The sequence below is a fragment of the Gadus morhua genome, chromosome 13 (genome assembly GCF_902167405.1).
Source record: "Gadus morhua chromosome 13, gadMor3.0, whole genome shotgun sequence".
Taxonomy (NCBI): Eukaryota; Metazoa; Chordata; class Actinopteri; order Gadiformes; family Gadidae; genus Gadus; species Gadus morhua.
In genome coordinates, this window is record NC_044060.1 from 23114854 (window position 1) to 23135690 (window position 20837).

At 40.1% G+C, this 20837-nt stretch overlaps 1 long non-coding RNA gene across 1 annotated transcript; it reads right to left on the reverse strand.

Annotated features, from left to right (window-relative positions):
• Positions 1 to 9966: 9966 nt before the first annotated feature.
• On the reverse strand, positions 9967 to 11721 carry LOC115557643 (uncharacterized). Its single transcript, XR_003979214.1, has 3 exons — positions 11217 to 11721; positions 10482 to 11099; positions 9967 to 10045 (listed from the first exon to the last, which is right to left on the reverse strand). It is a non-coding gene; the product is annotated as an uncharacterized LOC115557643 (long non-coding RNA).
• Positions 11722 to 20837: the final 9116 nt, after the last annotated feature.

Genomic DNA, 20837 nt, shown 5'->3' on the forward strand with positions numbered 1-20837 from the left:
AGGAAATTGTATATCTTCTAATTGGCCAAAGGAATGTTCTTCAAACTCAAGGGAAACCATCAAGGGGCAAACCCGAGTCTATATAGAAAATATGGCCAAGAATTATCAATGTGGGCGGGAGTTATTTGGCAAAGGAAAATTGTCCTTGGAAAATTTCGCCACAGGGCGGCGCCAAAAAACGACGACATTGTCCATCTCCTATTTGGCCAATGTTCTGAAAACGCGTTTTAGGCTATAACTCCCACACCGAAGCTCCCACAGTCAAAACCTTTATATCCACAGGTTCAGGGTAGCGTTTTGAACACATGCTTCGCGTTGTGCCGGCGAAACGCACATTTCTTGTCGCGTACACATGTTGGTGCTAACCTTAAGGTCGTTCGATAAAAATTTCGGAAAATTTCGCCATTAGGGGGCGAATAAACGAGGAAATTGTATATCTTCTAATTGGCCAAAGGAATGTTCTTCAAACTCAAGGGAAACCATCAAGGGGCAAACCCGAGTCTATATAGAAAATATGGCCAAGAATTATCAATGTGGGCGGGAGTTATTTGGCAAAGGAAAATTGTCCTTGGAAAATTTCGCCACAGGGCGGCGCCAAAAAACGACGACATTGTCCATCTCCTATTTGGCCAATGTTCTGAAAACGCGTTTTAGGCTATAACTCCCACACCGAAGCTCCCACAGTCAAAACCTTTATATCCACAGGTTCAGGGTAGCGTTTTGAACACATGCTTCGCGTTGTGCCGGCGAAACGCACATTTCTTGTCGCGTTGTGCCGGCGAAATGCACACTTCTTGGACCCCTGCATAACTGCTTGCAGTTCTAGTTATTATTCCAGCACTAAAAGTGTGCCCACACCCCAAACCGTAAATGGTGCGGACACGCGAATTGCATGACTAGATCCAGGTCTGTGATGTGTACGCAGACGACAAAATCCAGACATACCGGCCACTAGGTGGCGCTATACCAAGGAATACGCGTTTGGGGCTATAACTCCCACACCGAACATTCCACAGTCAAAAACTTGTACCCACATATTCACTGGAGTCTGCTGCATCTTTTGACATAGGCCACGCCCATTTGCGTCTATAATTTTTTTTCGCAACATCGCGAAAACCGCAAAACTGTTTTTTCCCTACTCCTCCCACATTTCTTGACCAATCGACACCAAACTTTGCACACGGCATCTTCAGACGCACACGCATAGAAATGATAGACACTTTTTTGATCGGACCTTCGACGACGAATCGAATATTGGTTTATGAGCTAAATTAGACGTGGAAAATTAAAAAAACAAAAAAATCCAAAATTAGGCATCGGATAGAGTCCAATTTCTACACACATGTTGGTGCTAACCTTAATGACGTTCAATAAAAATTTCGGAAAATTTCGCCATTAGGGGGCGCAATAAACGAGGAAATTGTATATCTTCTAATTGGCCAAAGGAATGTTCTTCAAACTCAAGGGAAACCATCAAGTGGCAAACCCGAGTCTATATAGAAAATATGGCCAAGAATTATTAATGTGGGCGGGAGTTATTTGGCAAAGGAAAATTGTCCTTGGAAAATTTCGCCACAGGGCGGCGCCAAAAAACGACGACATTGTCTATCTCCTATTTGGCCAATGTTCTGAAAACGCGTTTTAGGCTATAACTCCCACACCGAAGCTCCCACAGTCAAAACCTTTATATCCACAGGTTCAGGGTAGCGTTTTGAACACATGCTTCGCGCTGTGCCGGCGAAACGCACCTTTCTTGTCGCGTTGTGCCGGCGAAATGCACACTTCTTGGACCCCTGCATAACTGCTTGCAGTTCTAGTTAGGGGTCCAAGCCAACAGGTTGGATCCCTATTGTTTTTGTAAGGATTTTTCTTCCTATTATACTTACCCCCCTAAAAGTGGTACCACAGCCCAAACCGTAAATGGTGCCGACACGCGAATTGCATGACTAGATCCAGATCCCTTCGGACTACGCAGACGACAAAATCCAGACACGCCAACCACTAGGTGGCGCTATACCAGGGAATACGCGTTTGAGGCTATAACTCCCACACCGAACCTCCCACATTCAAAACCTTGTACACACAGATTCCCTGGAGTCTGCTGCATCTTTTGGCATAGGCCACGCCCATTTGCGTCCATAATTTTTTTTCGCAAAATCGCAAAAACCGCAAAACAGTTTTTTCCCTACTCTTCCCACATTTCTTGACCAATCGACACCAAACTTTGCACACGATATCTTCAGACGCACACGCAAAGAATGCACGAAACACTTTTTTGATGCGACCTTTGACGACGAAACGGTAGCGTTTTGAATATTGGTTTATTAGCTAAATTAGACGTGGAAAATCAAAAATCCAAAAAAATCCAAAATTAGTCATCGGATCGAGTCCACATTTTACTTACATGTTGGTGTTAACGTTAATGTCGTTCCATAAAAAATTCGGAAAATTTCGCCATTAGGGGGCGCAATAAACGAGGAAATTGTATATCTCCTACACAATTTCGCCGCGAAAACGCCACACTGACTTCTCGCTACTCCTACCACAGTCAAATCCTTTGTATCCACAGGTTCAGGGTAGCGTTTTGAACACATGCTTCGCATCGTGCCGGCGAAACGCACATTTCTTGTCGCGTTGTGCCGGCGAAATGCACACTTCTTGGACCCCTGCATAACTGCTTGCAGTTCTAGTTAGGGGTCCAAGCCAACAGGTTGGATCCCTATTGTTTTTGTAAGGATTCTTTTTCTTTTTATTATTATTCCCCCCTAGAAAGTGGGTCCACAGCCCAAACCGAAAATGGTGCCGACACGCCAATTGCATGACTAGATCCAGGACCGGCACCGCTACTCAGATAACCAAATCCAGACACGCCGGCCACTAGGTGGCGCTATACCAAGGACAGACGCGTTTGGGGCTATAACTCCCACACCGAACCTCCCAGAGTCCAAAAACTTGTACACACAGATGCACTGGAGTCTGCTGCATCTTTTGGCCTAGGCCACGCCCATTTGCGTCTAGGAATATTTTTCGCTAAATTGCGAAAACCGCAAAAATGTTTTTTCGCTACTCCTCCCACATTTCTCGACCAATTGACACAAAACTTTGCACACGGCATCTTCAGACCTACACGAAAATAATTCCTGCATTACTTTTTTGATCCGTCCTTCGATAACGAAACGGTAGCGTTTTGAATATTGGTTTATTAGCTAAATTAGACATGGAATATCAAAAATCCAAAGAAATCCAAAATTAGACATCGGATCGAGTCCACATTTTACACACATGTTGGTGCTAACCTTATTGTCGTTCGATAAAAAATTCGGAAAATTTCGCCATTAGGGGGCGCAATAAACGAGGAAATTGTATATCTTCTACAAAATTTCGCCGCGAAAACGCCACACTGACTCCTCGCTACTCCTACCACAGTCAAATCCTTTGTATCCACAGGTTCAGGGTAGCGTTTTGAACACATGCTTCGCGTTGTGCCGGCGAAACGCACATTTATTGTCGCGTTGTGCCGGCGAAATGCACACTTCTTGGACCCCTGCATAACTGCTTGCAGTTCTAGTTATTATACTTCCCATCTAGAAGTGGTACCACAGCCCAAACAGTAAATGGTGCACACGCGCCAATTGCATCACTAGATCCAGGTCCGTGAACACTACGCAGACGACAAAATCCAGACACGCCGGCCACTAGGTGGCGCTATACCAAGGAATACGCGTTTGGGGCTATAACTCCCACACCGAACCTCCCACAGTCAAAAACTTGTACGCACATATTCACTAGTGTCTGCTGCATCTTTTGGCATAGGCCACGCCCATTTGCGCCTAGAATTTTTTTTCGTAAAATCGCGAAAACCGCAAAACTGTTTTTTCCCTACTCCTCCCACATTTCTCGACCAATCAACACCAAACTTTGCACACGACATCTTCAGACGCACACGAAAAGAAATACTCAAACACTTTTTGATCCGACCTTCGATTACGAAACGGTAGCATTTTGAATATTTGTTTATTAGCTACGTTTTACGTTGAAAATCAAAAATCCAGAAAAATACCAAAATTAGATATCGGATCAAGTCCAAATTTTACACACATGTCGGTGTTACCCTTAGTGACGTTCGATAAAAAAAACGCAACATTTCGCCATTAGGGGGCGCCATAAACGAGGAAATTGTATATCTTCTACAAAATTTCGCCGCGAAAACGCTGCACTGACTTCTCGCTACTCCTACCACAGTCAAATTCTTTGTATCCACAGGTTCAGGGTAGCGTTTTGAACACATGCTTCGCGTCGTGCCGGCGAAACGCACATTTCTTGTCGCGTTGTGCCGGCGAAATGCACACTTCTTGGACCCCTGCATAACTGCTTGCAGTTCTAGTTTTTATACTTCCCGCCATAGAAGTGGTACCACAGCCCAAACCGTAAATGGTGCACACGCGCCAATTGCATCACTAGATCCAGGTACGGCACCGCTACTCAGATAACCAAATCCAGACACGCCGGCCACTAGGTGGCGCTATACCAAGGACAGACGCGTTTGGGGCTATAACTCCCGCACCGAATCTCCCACATTCAAAAAACTTGTACGCACTTATTCACTGGAGTCTGCTGCATCTTTTGGCATAGGCCACGCCCATTTGCGTCTGTAATTTTTTTTTGCAAAATCGCGAAAACCGCAAAACTGTATTTTCGCTACTCCTCCCACAATTCTTGACCAATTGACACAAAACTTTGCACACGGCATCTTCAGACCTACACGAAAAGAATTCCTGCATTACTTTTTTGATCCGTCCTTCGATAACGAAACGGTAGCGTTTTGAATATTGGTTTATTAGCTAAATTAGACGTGGAATATCGAAAATCCAAAGAAATCCAAAATTAGACATCGGATCGAGTCCACATTTTACACACATGTTGGTGCTAACCTTAATGTCGTTCGATAAAAATTTCGGAAAATTTCGCCATTAGGGGGCGCAATAAACGAGGAAATTGTATATCTTCTACAAAATTTCGCCGCGAAAACGCTACACTGACTTCTCGCTACTCCTACCACAGTCAAATCCTTTGTATCCACAGGTTCAGGGTAGCGTTTTGAACACATGCTTCGCGTTGTGCCGGCGAAACGCACATTTCTTGTCGCGTTGTGCCGGCGAAATGCACACTTCTTGGACCCCTGCATAACTGCTTGCAGTTCTAGTTATTATTCCAGCACCTAAAAGTGTGCCCACAGCCCAAACCGTAAATGGTGCCGACACGCCAATTGCATGACTAGATCCAGGTCCCTGAGTTCTAGGCAGACGACAAAATCCAGACACGCCGGCCACTAGGTGGCGCTATACCAAGGAAAGACGCGTTTGGGGCTATAACTCCCACACCGAACCTCCCACAGTCAAAAACTTGTACACACAGATGAACTGGAGTCTGCTGCATCTTTTGGCATAGGCCACGCCCATTTGCGTCTGGAATTTTTTTTCGCAAAATTGCGAAAACCGCAAAAATGTTTTTTCGCTACTCCTCCCACATTTCCCGCCCGATCAACACCAAACTTTGCACAAAGCATCTTCAGACCTACACAAAAATAATTCCTGCATTACTTTTTTGATCCGACCTTCGACGACGAAACGGTAGCGTTTTGAATATTGGTTTATGAGCTAAATTAGACGTGGAAAATCCAAAATCCAAAAAAAATCAAAATTACACATCGGATCGACTCCAAGTTTTACACACATATTGGTGCTAATCTTAATGTCGTACGATAAAAATTTCGGAAAATTTCGCCATTAGGGGGCCCCATAAACGAGGAAATTGTATATCTCCTACAAAATTTCGCCGCAAAAACGCTACACTGACTTCTCGCTACTCCTACCACAGTCAAATCATTTGTATCCACAGGTTCAGGGTAGCGTTTTGAACACATGCTTCGCGTTGTGCCGGCGAAACGCACATTTGTTGTCGCGTTGTGCCGGCGAAATGCACACTTCTTGGACCCCTGCATAACTGCTTGCAGTTCTAGTTAGGGGTCCAAGCCAACAGGTTGGATCCCTATTGTTTTTGTAAGGATTCTTTTTCTTTTTTTATTATTCCCCCCTAGAAAGTGGGTCCACAGCCCAAACCGCAAATGGTGGCGACACGCCAATTGCATGACTAGATCCAGGTCCGGCACCGCTATTCAGATAACCAAAAGCAAAATCGCGAACACCGCAAAAATGTATTTTCGCTACTCCTCCCACATTTCTTGACCAATTGACACAAAACTTCACAAGGCATCTTCAGACCTACACGAAAAGAAATCCTGCATTACTTTTTTGATCCGACCTTCGACGACGAAATGGTAGCGTTTTGAATATTGGTTTATTAGCTAAATTAGACGTGGAATATCAAAAATCCAAAGAAATCCAAAATTAGACATCGGATCGAGTCCAAATTGTACACCCATGTTGGTGTTAACCTTAATGTTGTTCGGTAAAAAAATCGGAAAATTTCGCCATTAGAGGGCGCAATAAACGAGGAAATTGTACATCTTCTACAAAATTTCGCCACGAAAACGCTACACTGACTTCTCGCTACTCCTACCACAGTCAAATCCTTTGTATCCACAGGTTCAGGGTAGCGTTTTGAACACATGCTTCGCGTTGTGCCGGCGAAACGCACATTTCTTGTCGCGTTGTGCCGGCGAAATGCACACTTCTTGGACCCCTGCATAGCAGTTCTAGTTTTTAATTGATTTCATACTCTATTTAACTGCCTTTTAAAACCTTTGTGAAATAACTAATAAATGTGTTTTTGCCTAAATGTTGTCTGATCCTTTAACTTCCTTCAAGTGCACTAGAAAGCTTTTTCCAAAGCTGATTATTCGTTTTATGTCTTATAGAATTGTCTCCTCTGTGCCCATCTCTTGTCTATTTATCAGAATTTAATAAAAGACTTGGTTCATATAGCACTTTTCAAAACAGTTATAAAGTAGGCTACTGAACAGATAAAAACGTTATCAATAAAAACCTGTAGAGACGATGAGCTCTATAGATTAAAAGGCCCGGCCGGGAGGTGGTGAATCAGCGGGGCTGTCCCGAGGAAGTTTTGCCGGGAAAGAGTCACTGGAGGCGGGGTTGAGGGACGGAGCCGGGGACCCGGCCTGGAGGTGGCCAATCAGCGGGGAGTTCTGGATGAGGCGCGGCCGAGTTAGAATGAGAAGTGGGACTGGAGGTCCCCACAGTGCCCCCCGCACCGAAACTTGGCCCGGTCAGACCCCGAGGGTAGGAAGTGGGGGGCCTCCCCTTCCGGCCCTCGGGGTCCGACCGGGCCAAGTGTGGGTGCGAGGGTCCCAGTTAGGCACTAGAATAAGGTATTCAAACTTCAGGGCGGTAGGACCTTCCTATCTCAAAAACTGTTTTTTCCACCCCATTCTGAACCATAAGGTCTTACAGGCAACACTTCTGAGGGGCTTTGTCCAAATGACAGTCCATTTGGGAAAACTTTTTTTCTCTAAGGGCTAGAACTCTCGGATATGTCGTTCTTGGGGGCCCGGGAAATGTGCGTAAACATTTAAGCATCCCTAGCTATCTCGAAAAGGTCGGAAAAGGGGCGTGACCTCCAACAGTATAGTAAATGTACATAAGTCAAAGGTTAGTTCCTAGTCCCCATTTTTTGTGGGATAGAGGTGTACACTTGTGGCTTAAGGTGTGTAGACACAGCTGGCCTGTGGCCACGTTTTTGAAGTCTGGGGTCAAAAGGTCAATAGGAGCCGGCACCACGCCGCTTATGAGATAACAAAAAGTTAATGTGTATTTCTCACATAACTTTTTGTCATTATTAAAGAGAGGCCTGATTCTCAGATATGCATGTTGGATGGCTAGGGTGTAGGTCTGGGAAGAACTTCAGCCCAAAATCTTGCAAGCGAGCCGCTGGGTGAGGGTGCAACGAGATGGAGCACTTGCTTAGTCACTTGTGTGAGCCTTTCCTGTAGGGATGGAGCCCTACTTGATAAAAGTTGATAATATGCGTCCTTTCTGACCCCCTTTGATATGAAAGAAACCCCAGGTCTATAGCTTATTTGTTAATGGGGGTGCTTGTGGACAGTACACATACATTTATTTGAATGTAGTTATCCAGCTGGACACAAGAGTTCTGTGGGATCCACTGTTGAAGTGAGCTGTGTGTGTGTGTCCCTCATGGTAGGGGGACACAAATCAAGAGCAATGTAGTCAAACAGACAGGCTATTCCCACATTTCAAATACACAATCATTTCCTTAAGTAGGCCTACATTTGACATAAATAGGAAGCACACTCAGGAGGAGGGATGAATGACCTCTCACCATGATACATTATAAATGCATTGTTTCAAGTAACCCTGCCTCGTTAAATCTATAACCTTGTTTTGCTTTCAAGAATAGGTTATAGGCTGTGTCACTATAAAATCTCTCCATGCGCATATCTGAGAGTGACGTAACAAGCCACCAGACAGCGATTTAAAAAAACGAGTCAAGTTCATTACAAAAGTAAATCTAATCTGCGGATAATAGAAACATATTCCAAGGTGCCTTTTGAATGAAATTTTGAATATCTGTCTATTTCCTAGCCAGCGGACCCTTGTTTACGACAAAAACAACACCATTTAATTTACGGTAGCTCAGTTGCCGCCCTCGTTAACGTGGTTTGGAGGAGAGGGATAGCAATCACTATAGCAACCATGACAGTCGTGACGTAGCCGCAGCCCCATTGAAAATAATAGGGCATGTCATTAGAGCCGTGCGCGACTTGGTTTAAAAATCGGATAAATCGAAAATTATTGTTTTGACGAATCCATAACTAGAGAGTTCCCCCCCCCCCCCCCCCCCCCCCACACACACACACACACTTTTAATATGTAATTAATTAAATATTAAATACATTCTATGTATAAATATACAATTATTTAGTTATAATATTATAAGAAGACCATAGCTCTTATTCAATTATCTTTAGAACAAGATCTGTATCCAACCATTGAAAATAATAACCAAAGAATAACCAAATTCAGGTGGCTTCTAGACAATATTAAAATATTTATAACATAAAAAATTAGGCTATACATACAGCATTATCATACATTTGGTTATAGGCCAAATTTGGTTTATGTGTCAGCCTCGGCTGGCCCACAATTAGATCGTCGCGTCCCTAGCAACCTGACGTCGTTTAAACATGCTAGCGAGACCATAAAATCGTCCTAATGACTATCAAACTAAAGATCTGACACATTCAGTGACTGAAGATTATGCAGGTATAAAGTACATTCCTCGCTAGAAATGTTATTAGAAACACGTTGAATGGTGAATCTGTCCTAAAATATTGCATTTCCCATTCAGATTATAAGTATTAATATTTATTATATTAAATACTAATATAGGCTACCTAACCATTTCACCAAATGCTGGGAGAACCACTCGCCCCGTTTGTGCTATCCCTCCAATCACGCTTTGGCGTGATACCGAATTGGACCCCCGCATTGAAAAACAACGCAAAAGGTAGGCTACACATCTTTCGTTGGAACTTGACGCCAGGGATCCTTGGCCATGCGTCACACTTCTGACGAGTAGGGAGTTAGACTTGTGTTGCCGTATGTCATAGGAAGCTAGGAGCATCTCATGATTTCTCACTGAGGCAGTAAATCGTTTCACATTTCTGGGTTTGTGAGCACTCCAGACACTCAAATCTATGTACACAAACACCAAAACGATTTAAAATAATAATTCACCTTTTGTCATATTGTTACACAATTAACAGTCAGAGCTTAGCAAAAACTTTTCAATCATTGTATTTCAAAAAAATATATATAATTATAAATGCAATAAAATGGACGAGGCAGTAACAACAATTTATTTAATAAATGCATCACTTTTGAAAGATGTCTGTGTATGTATGTGTGTGTTTGTGTGTAATAAAATAAACACTTCCAAAGAAACAGGAATATCAAACAAATAAAATAATATACATAAATAAATAAAATAGATTTAGCTAAACTGTTGGCTGTCTGGCTCCCATGAATCGTCCCACTTCTTCCCACTGTCAAGAAATGAAATAAAAAACAGTAATTGAAGGTTAAAGGATGAACTTTTTTTATCTATAACATCCTTATTAAAGCTATAGTGCGTTACTTTCGTCTGTAACATTTGTGCCATTGTCCAATGAATTTACACAGAGTTGATTAAGCCCAACAGCTCCACAAAACTCTCGCTTTATTTCCCAGTAGGGCAGTGTTGGTGAAGGAGCTCCGAAAAGAGCCCAAGAAATGTTAAAGTTGTTGATTGTATTAGTCATAAAAAACCTGGACGTACAGCAGAAGGGATACAATTGATGTGCGATCAGCAAAAGTGTACCTCATGTAGATGCACCGACAGTGTTGTTGTAATTACTCAGAATTCCTCTTGGGCCCCGGCAGAAGTTACACACTATAGCTTTAAAAATGTTTTATAAATCCTTTGTTTCCAGTCAAACTTACCACTTGGGGCATGGTGTCCAAGAGACTTTCACCTCTTCTTTTCCCTGAAAGGCATGACATCAGAAAATATGACAGAAGTAGTTGTGAGAGAAAGGCATTTCCTGTAGAGACAGATACTATCACCACACAACTTAGAATTTATTATTTAATACAAGGATTAAGCATCAAATTTTAAACACTGTCTATCTGGGTCCAACAGTATGAGTTGAATTTGTTTTTAAATGGTCCAACACAAAATCCTGTAGAAATTGGTAACCTAACCTAACAATTTTACATGTTATAGCCAAATATGCCATAACGTTCATGTAATCCTTTTCTCTAAACACAATACTCTCTTCACTCCTGCAAAGGTGACTACACATAGGCCTCTTTTAAGGCCAAAGTTATTCTTTCGACCAATCAACTGACGGCAGTGTATAGCTTCATATTTTCGGCACCCTTTCAGACAGCTTGGTACCCCATGCGATGAGTACCGAAAATAGGAGCAGCTCAGCTCGCTTATTTTTAGAGGGAGGGCCAGGGCGCTTTTGGCCCCACTCCAGATAAGGTCCATCCTGGATCTGACTCTCGTGGGCAACAAAATCTGAACGGCTTGGCTTGGTTTGATTTTTGTGTTTTCTGCATTCAAAAAAGATAAAGTAGAAAAGCTTAATACAAATCACATGAAGTATATTGTGTTAATTAGAAAACCCTAACAATGTAATACATTTATGTAGCATGCAGAGTAAATCAAACCTTTTATTTTGGGTCTCTTCTTGGAAGAGGAGGCTGGAGATCAAGGAGGTTCAAAGTTGGAGAGGGATGGATGAGGTTGAGGGGAGAAGGATGGAGAAGGTTGAGAGTTAGAGAAGGAAGGAGGTTGGGAGTTGGAGAAGGATGGAGGAGGTTCTAAGTTGTGGAAAGATGGAGGAGGTTCAGAGTTAGAGAAGGATGGAGGAATTTGAGGGTCTGAGAAGGATGGAGGAGGTTGGGAGTTGGAGAAGGAAAGGAGCTTGGGAGTTGGAGAAGGATGGAGGAGTTTGAGGGGATGAGAAGGAAGGAGGTTGGGAGTTGGAGAAGGATGGAGGAGTTTCTAAGTTGTGGAAAGATGGAGGAGGTTCAGAGTTAGAGAAGGATGGAGGAGTTTGAGGGGATGAGAAGGAAGGAGGTTGGGAGTTGGAGAAGGATGGAGGAGGTTCTAAGTTGTGGAAAGATGGAGGAGGTTGGGAGTTGGAGAAGGATGGAGGAGTTTGAGGGGATGAGAAGGAAGGAGGTTGGGAGTTGGAGAAGGATGGAGGAGTTTGAGGGGATGAGAAGGGTTCTGGAGGAGGCTGAGAGCACACAGGAGGGGCTGGTGGACCGCTGTTTTCCAGGGGGGGCACAGCTGCTTGTGGAGCACAGCCCTGCAACACTGAAACAGTATAAAAGAAAATCTGATATGAGCCACGGAAGAACTCCTCCCAAAACATTTAGAACAACCTATTTAATTTAGCCTCAATTGTAGAAATACTAATTTATTATATAAATTAGTATTTATATAAGATTATAGTTTGGGTTTCTGTCCTCCGTTTTAATTTCACCGCATACATCTTAACACTGATGTCGCTGCTTTTGACTGATGCCCTGCCGGCCTGCAGCTAACTTCCTAATAAAAAAATGTCATAGGGGGGCTAATAATTGTGTCCAGTATGTATCTTTAACAAGGATGATCTTACTTGTCAGGAGGAGCTCATAGCATTTGCTCATTTTGGAAATGATATCCTTCACCAAGACGTTATCTGTGGGGATAAAGTGAATCAAGTCCCCCACAGATTTTCCTTTGCGGCCAGGATTTCCAAGAAATAGTAGGGGTTTCCGACCAAGGGCATTTAGTTTTGAGACCTGCAGGAAATACAATGAAGAAAATATATGCATTTACACCTTTGCTTAACAAATTAGCATAACACAAGTATTGGCATTTACAGGTGAGGATAATCAGCATCAACTCAAGAGCTTAGACTCTTTGCTTATTATTAGCTTAACTTTGAGACAAATGCCAAGAGACAAATGCGTTTGATTATTTTTGTTAAAGGGAAATGGATGGTTGTTGGAGAATATACTCCAACAATATATTCTCCAATATATTGTTGGAGTACAATTAGGGGTGTGCCCCTGTAACCGGTTAGTAAATCATAACTGTTATGGAAAAATCAATAAACTAAAAGTTTTTTTTTTAAATAAAGTTTTGAAAATGATTGAAATGTGTTCTGGAGACACACAGTCATTAATTTCACATCACAGAAAAAACAACCTATTAAGAGATGATAAAAAATGGTTTGCATAGTCTGTCTGCCCCGCTCAGTTTGTGTGTGTGGGTGTGTGTTTGTAAGCGGCCCGGCAGCACTGCAGGCCCTCCACATACACAAGATAACCTGAATATGCCATCCTGAGCAGATGATCAGGAAACCAACAAATATGTGAAGCTGCATGTGGCGGCATAGTCATGAACAAAGGTCAAATTGACTATGCTCATAGCATTTGCTATGAGCATAGTCAAAAAAGGCCAAAACCTTTGTTGAATTACAGTAATTTAAACTCACAGATAGCTGGGCCGAATTTATAGCCCTGGCACCGTTTCTGTATGACTTTGCAGAGGATGCCCAGCTGTCCATCTGCAAATTATCTGGGAGCTTGTTCTTCCGGGGAAGGGGGAGGAGACACTGGCAACATGTCTTCCTTCCAACAGAATTTTCGGCCTGGCATGAGGGGCATCGCTAGGCTTTGTCATTCTGCAAATGATAGTGAAACATAGAGGGTTAATCTTAGATATATTTGATTTCAGTTCATAACATTATCAAATTCACACATATCTGAATTTGTGTGAACATATGTGTTATTATGTGAATTAATTCATGCATATTAGTGATATTGCATTTGGAGTGAAAAAAGATATGATATTAATTAATTGTCAACACATAACTATGTGGGAAATTATACTGGTTACACAGTACATTCAAATACAAAAGACAATTTGGGTTGGGCATGGTAAAATTAACAATTACAACCAGAACTTAGTACATTTCTCTTGAACTAAAGACAACATTGTGAACACTGTGAAGCCAGCCAAACCAAAACTTGGTACTTTTTTTTTGTTTATAGCTTGACTAGAAATGAGAAAAGAAGGTATATATATATAAAAAAAATGTCTTTTTTTTGGCTAGTTCTGTTTAGTGTTTTGTTTATGTTGGTAATTAAAATGAAATTACTGCCTTAAACAAATGCAAGTCGTTCCCTTAATGTATTGTTGTGTATGTCTGTTTCTCACCTGTATTTTTAATATTGTCCTTTTGTCAATTGTCAATTTCAGGTGAACATCAGATTGTTGTAATTGCATTTCTTGTAAAAGACAGCTCATTGTCAAATATATGGGGAGTACTAACAACTTATGAGCAACATTATTAAATAAATACTAAATGGCACTAAATCAACAGAAAGACCACTATAGTGGTCGAGTTATACACAACATTCAGAACAATGAAAAAAATAGATGCATCTTCTGTAGACCGTCGTGAGACAGGTTAGTTTTACCCTACTGATGATGTGTTGTTGCAATAGTAATCCTGCTCAGTACGAGAGGAACCGCAGGATCCTCTCGTACTGAGCTTAAATATACTGAAGCTTATTAAGCTTAAATATACTTATTAAGATTCGTATTAAATGTCTATTTTGTTAGATGGGAGAAAAAAATGCATTTAAAGTTATTGCTTAATACCATAGACTGTATAATAGAAGCGTAATACACACTTAATATATTGTTTGTCACTGATATTAGGTGTGTATACGCTTCGTAATACACACGGGGGCCGTTAAAAAAAATTCAGGCACCGTTATGAGGCACCAAAATGTGCGTTCTTATTCGATCTAGGTACTACCGTTTAATCGGAACCGGTGCCCTACTGGAACCGAATTTCGGTGCTTGGTGGTAAGGCTACATCTTACAAACGATAGTGAGCCAGCTAACGTAGCAAGAAGTTTTCAAATGTACACGCGATGCAAAAAATATGTATAGCCTATATATTAAATGCCTGCAAAATGCTTTTCAGAGCGCTAGAATCACTTTTCAACCAACAATGTGTTTTTGACCTTACATTGTTGATTTCGCTCAAAACTGATGTATTCCACTTCCAAATGGTTAAGTATGGCCAGATAACCCTATGGTAAGCTTAGTAACACGTTTGAATTGAAATCGACAGATATCAACATTTCTTGTTTTTATGCCTGCAAAATGCTTTTCAGAGCGCTAGAATCACTTTTCAACCAACAATGTGTTTTTGACCTTACATTGTTGATTTCGCTCAAAACTAAAGTATTCCACTTCCAAATGGTTTACTATGGCCCAATAACCCTTTGGTAAGGTTAGTAACACGTTTGAATTGAAATCGACAGAGATATCAACATTTCTTATTTTTATGCCTGCAAAATGCTTTTCAGAGCGCTAGAATCACTTTTCAACCAACAACGTGTTTTTCACCTTACATTGTTGATTTCGCTCAAAACTAAAAGCATTTTGCAGGCATAAAAACAAGAAATGTTGATATCTCAGTCAATTTTGATGCAAACGTGTTACTAAGCTTACCAAAGGGTTATTGGGCAATTCTAAACCATTTGGAAGTGGAATACATTCGTTTTGAGCGAAATCAACAATGTAAGTTCAAAAAACACGTTAATGGTCGAAAAGTGATTCTAGCGATCTGAAAAGCTTTTCACTTCCAAATGGTTTAGTATGGCCCAATAACCCTTTGGTAAGCTTAGTAACACGTTTGAATTGAAATTGACAGAGATATCAACATTTGTTGTTTTTATGCCTGCAAAATGCTTTTCAGAGTGCTAGAATCACTTTTCAACCAACAATGTGTTTTTCACCTTACATTGTTGATTTCGCTCAAAACTAATGTATTCCACTTCCAAATGGTTTACTATGGCCCAATAACCCTTTGGTAAGCTTAGTAACACGTTTGAATTGAAATTGACAGAGATATCAACATTTCTTGTTTTTATGCCTGCAAAATGCTTTTCAGAGCGCTAGAATCACTTTTCAACCAACAATGTGTTGTTCACCTTTCATTGTTGATTTCGCTCCAAACTAATGTATTCCACTCCCAAATGGTTTAGTATGGCCCAATAACCCTTTGGTAAGCTCAGTAACACGTTTGAATTGCAATTGACAGATATCAACATTTCTTGTTTTTGTGCCTGCAAAATACTTTTCAGAGCGCTAGAATCACTTTTCAACCAACAACGTGTTTTTCACCTAACATTGTTGATTTCGCTCAAAACTAATGTATTCCACTTCCAAAAGGTTTAGTATGGCCCAATAACCATTTGGTAAGCTTAGTAACACGTTTGAATTGAAATTGACAGAGATATCAACATTTCTTGTTTTTATGCCTGCAAAATGCTTTTCAGAGTGCTAGTATCACCTTTTGACCATGAACGTGTTTTTGAACTTACATTGTTGATTTCGCTCAAAACTAATGTATTCCACTTCCAAATGGTTTATTATGGCCCAATAACCATTTGGTAAGCTTAGTAACACGTTTGCATCAAAATTGACAGAGTTATCAACATTTCTTGTTTTTATGCCTGCAAAATGCTTTTCAGAGCGCTAGAATCACTTTTCAACCAACAATGTGTTGTTCACCTTTCAGTGTTGATTTCGCTCCAAACTAATGTATTCCACTCCCAAATGGTTTAGTATGGCCCAATAACCCTTTGGTAAGCTCAGTAACACGTTTGAATTGAAATTGACAGATATCAACATTTCTTGTTTTTATGCTTGCAAAAAGCTTTTCAGAGCGCTAGAATCACTTTTCGAACATAAACGTGTTTTTGAACTTGCATTATTGATTTCGCACAAAACGAATGTATTCCACTTCCAAATGGTTTACTATGGCCCAATAACCCATTGGTAAGCTCAGTAACACGTTTGAATTGAAATTGACAGATATCAACATTTCTTGTTTTTATGCCTGCAAAATGCTTTGCAGAGCGCAAGAATCACTTTTCGACCATAAACGTGTTTTTGAACTTACATTGTTGATTTCGCTCAAAACTAATGTATTCCACTTCCAAAAGGTTTAGTATGGCCCAATAACCATTTGGTAAGCTTAGTAACACGTTTGAATTGAAATTGACAGAGATATCAACATTTCTTGCTTTTATGCCTGCAAAATGCTTTTCAGAGTGCTAGTATCACTTTTTGACCATGAACGTGTTTTTGAACTTACATTGTTGATTTCGCTCAAAACTAATGTATTCCACTTCCAAATGGTTTATTATGGCCCAATAACCATTTGGTAAGCTTAGTAACACGTTTGCATCAAAATTGACAGAGATATCAACATTTCTTGTTTTTATGCCTGCAAAATGCTTTTCAGAGCGCTAGAATCACTTTTCAACCAACAATGTGTTGTTCACCTTTCAGTGTTGATTTCGCTCCAAACTAATGTATTCCACTCCCAAATGGTTTGGTATGGCCCAATAACCCTTTGGTAAGCTCAGTAACACGTTTGAATTGAAATTGACAGATATCAACATTTCTTGTTTTTATGCTTGCAAAAAGCTTTTCAGAGCGCTAGAATCACTTTTCGAACATAAACGTGTTTTTGAACTTGCATTGTTGATTTCGCACAAAACGAATGTATTCCACTTCCAAATGGTTTACTATGGCCCAATAACCATTTGGTAAGCTTAGTAACACGTTTGCATCAAAATTGACAGAGATATCAACATTTCTTGTTTTTATGCCTGCAAAATGCTTTTCAGAGCGCTAGAATCACTTTTCGAACATAAACGTGTTTTTGAACTTGCATTGTTGATTTCGCACAAAACGAATGTATTCCACTTCCAAATGGTTTACTATGGCCCAATAACCCATTGGTAAGCTCAGTAACACGTTTGAATTGAAATTGACAGATATCAACATTTCTTGTTTTTATGCCTGCAAAATGCTTTGCAGAGCGCCAGAATCACTTTTCGACCATAAACGTGTTTTTGAACTTACATTGTTGATTTCGCTCAAATCTAGTTTATTCCAGTTCCAAATGGTTTAGTATTGCCCAATAACCCTTTGGTAAGCTTAGTAACACGTTTGCATCAAAATTGACAGAGATTGCAACATTTCTTGTTTTTATGCCTGCAAAATGCTTTTCAGAGCGCTAGAATCACTTTTTGACCATAAACGTGTTTTTGAACTTACATTGTTGATTTCACACAAACCGAAAGTATTCCAGTTCCAAATGGTTTACTATGGCCCAATAACCCATTGGTAAGCTCAGTAACACGTTTGAATTGAAATTGACAGATATCAACATTTCTTGTTTTTATGCCTGCAAAATGCTTTGCAGAGCGCAAGAATCACTTTTCGACCATAAACGTGTTTTTGAACTTACATTGTTGATTTCGCTCAAAACTAATGTATTCCACTTCCAAAAGGTTTAGTATGGCCCAATAACCATTTGGTAAGCTTAGTAACACGTTTGAATTGAAATTGACAGAGATATCAACATTTCTTGCTTTTATGCCTGCAAAATGCTTTTCAGAGTGCTAGTATCACTTTTTGACCATGAACGTGTTTTTGAACTTACATTGTTGATTTCGCTCAAAACTAATGTATTCCACTTCCAAATGGTTTATTATGGCCCAATAACCATTTGGTAAGCTTAGTAACACGTTTGCATCAAAATTGACAGAGATATCAACATTTCTTGTTTTTATGCCTGCAAAATGCTTTTCAGAGCGCTAGAATCACTTTTCAACCAACAATGTGTTGTTCACCTTTCAGTGTTGATTTCGCTCCAAACTAATGTATTCCACTCCCAAATGGTTTGGTATGGCCCAATAACCCTTTGGTAAGCTCAGTAACACGTTTGAATTGAAATTGACAGATATCAACATTTCTTGTTTTTATGCTTGCAAAAAGCTTTTCAGAGCGCTAGAATCACTTTTCGAACATAAACGTGTTTTTGAACTTGCATTGTTGATTTCGCACAAAACGAATGTATTCCACTTCCAAATGGTTTACTATGGCCCAATAACCATTTGGTAAGCTTAGTAACACGTTTGCATCAAAATTGACAGAGATATCAACATTTCTTGTTTTTATGCCTGCAAAATGCTTTTCAGAGCGCTAGAATCACTTTTCAACCAACAATGTGTTGTTCACCTTTCAGTGTTGATTTCGCTCCAAACTAATGTATTCCACTCCCAAATGGTTTGGTATGGCCCAATAACCCTTTGGTAAGCTCAGTAACACGTTTGAATTGAAATTGACAGATATCAACATTTCTTGTTTTTATGCTTGCAAAAAGCTTTTCAGAGCGCTAGAATCACTTTTCGAACATAAACGTGTTTTTGAACTTGCATTGTTGATTTCGCACAAAACGAATGTATTCCACTTCCAAATGGTTTACTATGGCCCAATAACCCATTGGTAAGCTCAGTAACACGTTTGAATTGAAATTGACAGATATCAACATTTCTTGTTTTTATGCCTGCAAAATGCTTTGCAGAGCGCCAGAATCACTTTTCGACCATAAACGTGTTTTTGAACTTACATTGTTGATTTCGCTCAAATCTAGTTTATTCCAGTTCCAAATGGTTTAGTATTGCCCAATAACCCTTTGGTAAGCTTAGTAACACGTTTGCATCAAAATTGACAGAGATTGCAACATTTCTTGTTTTTATGCCTGCAAAATGCTTTTCAGAGCGCTAGAATCACTTTTTGACCATAAACGTGTTTTTGAACTTACATTGTTGATTTCACACAAACCGAAAGTATTCCAGTTCCAAATGGTTTACTATGGCCCAATAACCCTTTGGTAAGCTTAGTAACACGTTTGAATTGAAATTGACAGAGATATCAACATTTCTTGTTTATATGCCTGCAAAATGCTTTTCAGAGCGCTAGAATCACTTTTCGACCATAAACGTGTTTTTGAACTTACATTGTTGCTTTTGCTCAAAACAAATGTATAACACTTCCAAATGGTTTAGAATTGCCGAATAACCCTTTGGTAAGCTTAGTAACACGTTTGCATCAAAATTGACAGAGATATCAACATTTCTTATTTTTATGCCTGCAAAATGCTTTTCAGAGCGCTAGAATCACTTTTCAACCAACACCGTGTTTTTCACCTTACATTATTGATTTCGCTCAAAACTAATGTATTCCACTTCCAAATGGTTGAGTATGGCCCAATAACCATTTGGTAAGCTTAGTAACACGTTTGCATCAAAATTGACAGATTGCAACATTTCTTGTTTTTATGCCTGCAAAATGCTTTTCAGAGCGCTAGAATCACTTTTTGACCATAAACGTGTTTTTGAACTTACATTGTTGATTTCACACAAACCAAATGTATTCCAGTTCCAAATGGTTAACTATGGCCCAATAACCCTTTGGTAAGCTTAGTAACACGTTTGAATTGAAATTGACAGAGATATCAACATTTCTTGTTTACATGCCTGCAAAATGCTTTTCAGAGCGCTAGAATCACTTTTCGACCATAAACGTGTTTTTGAACTTACATTGTTGCTTTTGCTCAAAACAAATGTATAACACTTCCAAATGGTTTAGAATTGCCGAATAACCCTTTGGTAAGCTTAGTAACACGTTTGCATCAAAATTGACAGAGATATCAACATTTCTTATTTTTATGCCTGCAAAATGCTTTTCAGAGCGCTAGAATCACTTTTCAACCAACACCGTGTTTTTCACCTTACATTATTGATTTCGCTCAAAACTAATGTATTCCACTTCCAAATGGTTGAGTATGGCCCAATAACCATTTGGTAAGCTTAGTAACACGTTTGCATCAAAATTGACAGATTGCAACATTTCTTGTTTTTATGCCTGCAAAATGCTTTTCAGAGCGCTAGAATCACTTTTTGACCATAAACGTGTTTTTGAACTTACATTGTTGATTTCACACAAACCAAATGTATTCCAGTTCCAAATGGTTAACTATGGCCCAATAACCCTTTGGTAAGCTTAGTAACACGTTTGAATTGAAATTGACAGAGATATCAACATTTCTTGTTTACATGCCTGCAAAATGCTTTTCAGAGCGCTAGAATCACTTTTCGACCATAAACGTGTTTTTGAACTTACATTGTTGCTTTTGCTCAAAACGAATGTATAACACTTCCAAATGGTTTAGAATTGCCGAATAACCCTTTGGTAAGCTTAGTAACACGTTTGCATCAAAATTGACAGAGATATCAACATTTCTTATTTTTATGCCTGCAAAATGCTTTTCAGAGCGCTAGAATCACTTTTCAACCAACACCGTGTTTTTCACCTTACATTAAAAAGCAAAAGCATTTTGCCTGCAAAAT